We start from the raw sequence: 705 nt of genomic DNA, 5'->3' as shown, positions 1-705 counted from the left end.
ATGGTGTCGACGATGCGGATCTGCGGCCGTGGACGGGGCGTCAGAAGCTGCTCCGGTGGTTGGGTTAAGGGTGGTGTCGACGATGCGGATCTGCGGCCGTGGACGGGGCGTCAGAAGCTGCTCCGGTAGGTTGGATGAGGGTGCGAGGAAGCGGATCTGAGGCCGTGGACTTGTGAGTTGGCAAAGCAGCCCCGGTAGGGTTGAGAATGGTATAGGCGAAGCTACTCTGGTAGGGTTGACGATGGTGTCGGCGAAGCGGCTCCGGTAGGGTTGAGGAAGGTGTCGGCGAAGCGGCTCCCGTAGGATTGAGGAAGGTGTTGGCGAAGAGGATCAGAGGCCATCGACGGGGGCGTCGGTGGGGCGGCTCCGGGGGGTGTGGACGAAGCGTCTCCGGTGGGGAGTACGAATGAGCCGCTGCAGATGCGCGGCGGTTGATGAGATTACCGGCGAAGCAGATCCGGCGCCGTGGACGAGGCCGGCACTGAATGGGCTATGGTACAGTGGTGGATGAGCAGTCTACTTGTTTCTAGGGGAGGTGGGAGGGGTAGATGCGGCCGCAGAAGCAGATCCGGCGAGGTGGACACCGCTGGCAGTGAATGGGCTATGGTACGCCGGTGGATGAGCAGTCTAGGGTTTCGAGAGGGGAGGGGAGAAAGGGCGATGAAGTACGGACGGCGTGATGTAAGATGCTCTGGTGCTGTGGAG

The sequence above is a fragment of the Triticum aestivum genome, chromosome 2D (assembly GCF_018294505.1).
Source record: "Triticum aestivum cultivar Chinese Spring chromosome 2D, IWGSC CS RefSeq v2.1, whole genome shotgun sequence".
Classification (NCBI taxonomy): Eukaryota; Viridiplantae; Streptophyta; class Magnoliopsida; order Poales; family Poaceae; genus Triticum; species Triticum aestivum.
The sequence above is the reverse complement of the archived record's forward strand: the minus strand, read 5'-3'. Positions refer to the sequence as shown.